This window comes from Octodon degus, unplaced genomic scaffold (genome assembly GCF_000260255.1).
Source record: "Octodon degus isolate 3935 unplaced genomic scaffold, OctDeg1.0 scaffold00142, whole genome shotgun sequence".
Taxonomy (NCBI): Eukaryota; Metazoa; Chordata; class Mammalia; order Rodentia; family Octodontidae; genus Octodon; species Octodon degus.
Window position 1 is genome coordinate 2,120,696 of NW_004524718.1, and position 7,620 is coordinate 2,128,315.

At 35.1% G+C, this 7,620-nt stretch overlaps 1 non-coding gene across 1 annotated transcript; it reads right to left on the bottom strand.

Moving 5' to 3' along the window:
• Positions 1-5,263: 5,263 nt before the first annotated feature.
• Positions 5,264-5,370, bottom strand: LOC111812802. Its single transcript, XR_002818198.1, has one exon. It is a non-coding gene; the product is annotated as a U6 spliceosomal RNA (small nuclear RNA).
• Positions 5,371-7,620: the final 2,250 nt, after the last annotated feature.

Consider the following 7,620-nt stretch of genomic DNA (forward strand, 5'->3'; position numbering starts at 1 on the left):
TCTACTGAGCTATCTCCCCGGCCCCACTTATTTATTATTGTTATTATTATTATTTTGTATTTTAAGGAAGGTTCTACAGGGTTTTCAGGGTCTCACTACTAGATCTACTAGATCGGACTTGTAGTGGTCCTCCTGTTTACAGCCTCCCAAGAACTGGGATTACAGGAGCACCCCACCATGCCCAGTCTCAATTGCTGTCTCAGTGTGCCCCAGGGGGGCAGGGCCAGCACAGCAGGACCAGGGATAGAACCCTGGCCCCCTACACCTGCTTGCAGGCACTTTAATCTGCTGAGCTATTTGGCCAGCTCTTCAACTTTAAATAGCCTGGGAATAGGGTTGCTCTTCCCCTAGAATGAATAGAGGTCATTCCAACAAAACTAAGTAAAAGATAATTTCAGGCTAAAAACTGGATGCTGTATACAAATAACAAATGAAATACCCTCCTGTGTATCAGGGAAAAGATTTTTTCCCCATTAAGAGGCTACAGGCAGCTGGGAAGCACTGGCAAATGAAGCGCACTCCAAGAAATTGCTTAGTCAGAAATGCTCCTCACTCATTTATCAAGGTTCTTTTTCCCAACTTCTCAATTTTGGGAGCCAGAATGGAGAAATTCCTTCCATCCTTCAGGCTGTAAAGCAACAGCACTAAGTCAAGAAAGCAGAACAAAATAGCACACCAAGGCTCTAAAAATAGTCCTTCTACTGAGGCTATAGACTACAGAAGGAGTTCCAGGCCTGCTTTATAAAATCAAATAAAGGTTTCAAATAGAATCTAAGAACTCTGAAGGACAATAAATTTGTGAGCAGAGCAATAAAATTAAACATGCCAAAAATACACCAAGAATATAAATAAACAGATTTTAAGGTATCTGTGGGACAAAAAATTCAACTTTTCTGTAATAAGGAAACCAGTAGCTAAAGAAGAAAATGGAGCTGAAAGTTTCTTTAAATAAAAACTGGTTGAAAAATGCTCAAATCTGCAGACACAGAAACTTATAGATTTAATAAGCTGTGCTAACTCAAAATAAGAAAAATCCAAAGACATTTATGATAAGTCTTGCTACCAAAACACATTTGAAAACTAAAGACAAAGAAATAATCATCAGAAAAGCCAGGGCAAATGTCACATGGCCTTTCACAGGAAAAACAATTCAAAGTTCTTCTGTTATTTTTCTAAAAAAACATGGAGGCCAGAATGAATTGGCACATTATTCAAATATCAAAATTAAACACTATTGAGTGCAAATACTCTATTTCATGAAACTATGTTTTAAGAGAAAAATAGAAATGAAACTATTCTTACTTGCAGTAGCAACTTCTAGATTGTTGACAATTTTATAGCAGAAAGAGTACCCTTTTGTTCCAGTTTTCATATACATAAAGAAAATTAGGCTTTTCAACATAAAAATCACAGTAAGATTTGTAAATGTGTTTCTAGACAGAAATTATACTTATGTGTGAAATTAACCATCGATTTCCTCCACCTCTGCAATGAGTTTTATGTGTATTTTGTTTTCATTGTTGTTATTATTATTGCTGTTACTCATCATAGCAAACAACTCAGAATTTCACATTCGGAGTATATTTTTGCAGTTGTGAATAAAGGGTGGATGAGCACATGCTATCAAATTTATATAAACCTGACTTTCATATACCTAAAGACACTCATGAAAGTGTTCCTCCAGAACTGCTTCAGAAATTTGCAAGAACAAGGGATAATTGTGTTCAAATATGGCTTAGAGTCTTCAGTAGAGGTCGAATGACGATGTGTCTTGTAGCATAGCACTTTTAAACAAATATTGTAATAATTCATTCAGTATTCTGTTCATACCATGTACCATCTACTAAACTAGGGCACGTGGCCAAGTTTCACATCGTTGGGGTCAGGGTACTCTGCCTCTCCCAAAGAGACATTGAAGTCATGGCAGTGGACAGAGATACAGAGTCTTTTTATTACAAGAAAAATTTGGAGCAGTGATAAATTTACCATATTGAAACACAGTATTAAAACAACTCAGTAAGTTTTCACAAAATTTACATTCCTAGAACTCAGTACATGGTCACAGATTGCCTAAAATTCTAATATTTATTAAAAGTAAATTAAGAGGTAATCACATATATTCTTCAAAGAGCAAAAATAAAATAAACTCTTTTTTAATTGGAAGTAATCCTTACATATTTGCTGTTAAATTGGGATACTTTGATCTTTAAAGTTTGGCAATAACTTCAACTATTCTCTCTCTCTCTCTCTCTCTCTCTCTCTCTCTCTCTCTCTCTCTCTCACTTTTGACCTAGGATCAAACTCGGGACCTTGCACTAGCCAGGCATATGCTGCCTTTGTATCACTTTATGATCACATTAAATGCTTTTGAAATGAGACATTTGTTACCAACTTTTACCACGTTTTAACACAACAAGTACTTAATGTTCTACTATTGATGATAACACTTTTTTGATTTAAATAATGTCTTTGTAATACAAATATATACACGGTCTGCCTAAAAAATTAGGAACTGTTAACTTTGAATTATAAATTGAATAGTGTTAAACTATTATAACTTCAGCATATTTTTAAAATTATTTATTTATCTGATAAAAGGTTTTGCTACGCAGTGAAGACTCATATTCTATTTTTTTCCATATAGACAACTTACCATTTCTGAGAATTTTAATTATGAAGCTTTGGTGGAAATACAATTATATTTCTACATAAATGTATAATTTTTCAAGTTTTGCAGAATATTTGTACTTATTCTTTTAGTCCACAAGGCAAATTTACTGGCGATTCTGTAATATGTTTATCCAGAAACACATAGAAGCAAAGAAGTAAGCAAGAGGTACAAATAATTTTGAAATTACAGTCAGTTAAAAATAAAACTACTCCATGCGCTGTCAGGAGATAATAAATCTGAAATGAACATTTCCTATGATGTTCAGAAATTCCTACAGGCTCGGAATATTCTTCATCACTGTCTATCTATCATAACACTGGCTTGAATCATTGGTATACATCTCAAATAGGAATAAAAACAGATTTCTGCCTCTGAAGTTAGATAATTTGCTATGTAAATACAAGGAAGGTGAAAAACAATATAGAACCCACAAAAACATCATGCAGTATAATCATATACCTGTGTAACTATATCACTAAAACACATACTCCTTTTGACAAAAGTATCAGAATGATTGATAAGCTTATAATTGGAAATGCACAAGACAAGCTTCCTTTATAGACCAACAGTAGGAGGTGTATGCTCATTATCTTAACATCTTAGTAAGCCACAGATTAATGTATTAAAATCAAATTATTGTGTATGAGCAAATGCTTTTGAAATGAGACATTTGTTACCAACTTTTACCAAGTTTTAACACAACAAGTACTTAAAGTTCTATTATTGATGATAACACTTTTTGACTTAAATAATGTCTTTGTAATACAAATATATACACGGTCTGCCTAAAAAATTAGGAAAAATAACAACTTATCATTGGTACAGAAATCCACATCCAAATAAAGCACATTATCAAAAGTATATAATAAGCTCTAGTCAAATGATTTATTTTGACATGACAATGCTAAAATGAAGTTTGCATTGTCATTATCCTTGTCAACTATGCATTTCTTTTACTATCTTAAATGCATTATGCTAATTTTTCTTCTATGTAATTACTGCATTTTTCAAATGCCAGAAATAAAAATGATTTCACTGATTTTGATACCAAATGTGGTTTTCTGAATCCTATATGGATATAAGTAAAATGTCTCCATTTTGTACAGAGAGGTATAGCAATTGTTTTTCCTACTGCTCTAATTTTACTTTGTTAATAATACATTGTAAGAAGCATGTCTTCAAATTTATTACAGTCAGAAATATAGATGTGTTATATATCCCTTTAATAGTAAAGGAGTTTCTCATTCCCACCTAAGGTAAATTCTTTTCTTAGAAACTACACATAATAAACTGAATTGTATTTAATTTCATAGAAATACCTCATCTATTTTTAAATTAATTAAATATATTGGTAATTAAATGTGGAAGTATTTATAATTATATTACATTATATATTGAATGTACTATATAGCCAGACCTATTAGTTCTTATTAGAGAACTGCTTTTGTATCACCTTATGATCACATTAATTCTTGTTAACTTTGAATTATAAACTTCATATTGAATTATAAATTGAACAGTGTCAAATTATTAAAATTTCAACATGTTTTTTAATTATTTATTCATTTATTTATTATTTGATAAAGGGTCTTGCTATGCAGCGAGACTCATAGTAATCCTCATATCTCAGCTAACCCAGCACTGGGATTTCAGGTATGGACCGTCATGCCTGGTTTTGGTGGCCAGCACAGCATGCTGGGGGTTGTGGGGCTGGCATGATATGTGGTACTGGGATCAATCTCAGGTCCTTGTGCTTGCCAAGCAGGCACTTAGACCCCCATGCTATCTCCCCACCCCTCAGCATGTTTTGTTGAGTCAGTGCTAGACTAATGTATCTGTTTGCATAATTTTCTATTCAATCTATGTATTTTATCTTTCATCTATTTGTTATTTTTAAAAAACTTCATACACATTCCATTTATTAAAAAAACATTTGGTCTGCAAACTTAGGTTGTTAACCATCCAGAAGACAAGCTTATTGTTATTATCAAACGATTTAGGCTATCAAGCTTAACCTCACTCTCTCACTGCATTTCAAACATCTTAGGCATAATAAGGAACAGGTATTTTTCATCAAGTATTGATATGTTGAACTTTAAGTCCCTACATAATATGATAAAACACATTTAAAAATTAGATTATATTTTAAAAATAGGATGAATTATATACTTCTCATGTTTGCACCTAAGTCCAAAAATCTCACCATATACAACCTTGAAGCAGGACAGTCCCACAGTATTCCTTTCCTGTCTGCCTTGTTCATTTGTCTACTCATTTTAGAGAAGCAATGAGTTATCCTATTGTAATTGCATTAGTGCTTATTTGATTTTTCATGCCCATTAATATTTGTTTTATATATTTTATATTTTATTTTTGCTATATCTGGAGATTTTATTTTTTATTATTATATTTTTCCATAATTTTATTGAGAAACAAATAGCAATGAGACAGTTTCAAATCAAATTAGTAGGACAGTTTCAATAATTAACACATTGCATACCCTCCTCCTAGTGGTTATTTGCTGTACAAGATGCAGACATGATATCTTATTTACAAACACTATTAGAACAAATCCCACTATTCATTAAGAGAAAAAATATATAATGCTTCATGAATTTGTGTGGTATTCTTGAGCAGGGAGCATGCTAATCTTCTCTGTATTGTTCCAATTTTAGTATATGTGCTGCCGAAGTGAGAACTGTTTTATATATTTTAGTGTAATCATTTTGGGTGCATATAAATCTATGAATGCTATCTCTGCCTTAGAGAATGTTCCCTTAATAAGCGTTTAGTCATCTTCTTTTCTTCTTTTGATCAATCTTTGTTTGAATATTACTTTGTCTGCAAACCAAGTGACTATACCTCCTGTCATTTGTCATATTGTTCTCCATCTTTTGACTTTCAGTCTGTGAATTTTTTAGAAGTAAATGTGTTTCTCTATGTAGCATATGGTGGAATCTTGTTTTTTGATCCATTCTACTACTCTGTTTGTTTTGATTGATGGATTGGAGACCATTTATATTGTTAGTTATAATTGGTGTTGGCTTATCCATATCATATAATTTTCCTGTTGTTGTTCCCCTATATTTCCAATCCATTTAATTTCTTACTTTGGGGCTGGTGAGATGGCTCAGTGGTCTAAAGCACCTACTTAGAACAAGCTTGGCAGAGCACAGGGACCGCGGTTCAATTCCCCAGCACCACATGCCAGCCAGCCCCGCCCCCTGGTGGGCTGAGCTGGCCACACACACACACACACACACACACACACACACAAATAAATAAATTAATTAATTAATTAATTAATTAAAAAAAAATTTCTTACTTTGTCTGATGGCTTCTTTCTATCTCAGTTACTCTTCTCTCATTGCTGTGATAAATACTGGACACCCAAAATGAAGTAAGGAAAGGTTGATTTAGCTCACAGTTAATAGAAGTTTCAGTCCATACTTGCCTGCCTCCAAGGCAGAGTGGCACATGGAAGAAAGCAACAGATCATTGTGGTGCAAAACATAATATCAAATGGGAAGTGCAGCAACAACAGTGGCTGCAGAGAAAAAGTCTTTGTCTCTTATCTCGCATGCAGGCTATCTGCCCCAGGCTGGCTGTAGGACTCACAGGAATATTCCCAGCAGCACTCACACCCATAATCCCAGTGGATCATGAGTTAATCACAAATTCTAAAAGTTCCTCCCATGCCTGCATGAGGCTTTAGGGGGGACAACTAGACTCAAACTATAACAGTGTTTGGTAATGGAATTGTGATCTTCATTATTTCTAAAATATATCTCAGAATGTTTTTCACAGGTGATTTGGTGGTCTTGCATTTCTTCAGTTCTTTGTCATGGAAATATCTTATTTTTCCACTGATATTTTTAAATTATTTATTTGATACAAGGTCTTGCCACACAACTCAGACTCATAATGATCCTCCTGTCTCAGCCTCCTCAGCACTGAGAATACATGTGTGTGCCATCACTTCCATTTTATGGGTTGGCACAGCATTCCAGTGCCAACATGGCATGCAGTACGGGGATTATACTTGTAATCCCAGTGTTTGGGAGGATGAAAACAGGAGGATCACTATGAGTCTGATTGTGTGGTGAGACCCTATAAACCCTGTGCGAAATACACTTTTAAAAGGAAAAGAAATCATGAGGGAAAGACGTAAGAAGAAATCAACAGAATATTGACGCAATCCATTGAAGCAAACTGTGAATCATATGTTCACCCATATAAATATATCAAAAATTCAAGAAGCTTAGTTGAAGAGAGAATAAAGACGAATGAACTCTGAGAATGAATAAAAATCAAAACATAAATAAAAGTAAAATCTAAACAGCCAAAAATAAGTTTTGTAGTGGCCTACAAATCAGAGTCCAAAAGTGTGGTAGGTAAACCCACCAATTCTGCAGCAGCATTAGTACTGGATGAGGGGCTGATCTCACTTCAGCTAGTGTCCGAGTCTTTACCAAGCAAATTTCTGTATATCCCTCTGCAACCTCCCAAATCTTCGCACCCTGTTTGTTTCTGTACTTCCCTCCTACTTTCTGTGGCTCCTTCAGTCGCAAATGAAGCTGCTCCTGTTCCCTTGTACTGCTGGCACCTGCTGGCCCTTGTATAGACTCCTTCGTTCCACCCCACTGTCTGCCTCCTCAGGCTGTGTCTGTCTTCTTCCTTCATGAGCAGGGCAGGGGGAACACTGGTTTCCTATCTGTTGCCCGGCTGCAGCGCAGGGCTGCTTACATCCACCTCCTGCTCCTGTGTCACACCGTGCCATGCTGCTGGGAGCCTTGCATCAGGGGTGATGCTGTTCCATTCAATACTTTTACCGCGACCACTGTAGACCTTAATCTTGTCCCTAGAGATTCCAATTAGCCACTATGGTGCAGAAACAGAGAGAGAGAGAGAGAGAGAGAGAGAGAGAGAGAGAGAGAGAGAGAGAGAGA